A 589-nucleotide genomic window follows, 5' to 3' on the forward strand; every position below is an offset into this window, starting at 1 on the left:
GCCTGGGGGATCCTGGAGCTCTTTCCCAACCTCGGGAACTCCAGGATTCGGGGATTTGGGGATTCCGGGGCGGCTCCATCCCTGCTCTTCCCCCGACAGCCGCCCTCGCTCCCCGCCCCAGCCAGGACCCCTCCCCGGAGGTGGAGTACGCGCAAATCCAGGGGAGGATCCCGCGGGAACCGCAGGAGCGGGTGAGCTTTGGGACGAATTCCGCTCCTTTTGGGAGCAAATCCCAGCTTCTGGAAGTCCCTCCGTGTCCCCGATGTCCCCTGATCCAGGGGTGTCGTCCCTTCCCCATCCCCATCTCCCCGGAATTCCGACCTCCTCCTGTTTTCCTGGGCTGGGACCTGAGGGATCCCTGGAGGTGTTCGGGGGATCCCTGGAGGTGTCCGAGGGCTCCCTGGAGGTGTTCGGGGGATCCCTGGACATCGGTCTGGGGACCGGACACAGCTTGGACTGGGGGATCCTGGAGCTCTTTCCCAACCTCGGGAACTCCAGGATTCGGGGATTTGGGGATTCCGGGGCGGCTCCATCCCTGCTCTTCCCCCGACAGCCGCCCTCGCCCCCCGCCCCACCCCGGACCCCTCCC

Source organism: Corvus brachyrhynchos, unplaced genomic scaffold (assembly GCF_000691975.1).
Source record: "Corvus brachyrhynchos isolate BGI_N302 unplaced genomic scaffold, ASM69197v1 scaffold303, whole genome shotgun sequence".
NCBI lineage: Eukaryota > Metazoa > Chordata > Aves > Passeriformes > Corvidae > Corvus > Corvus brachyrhynchos.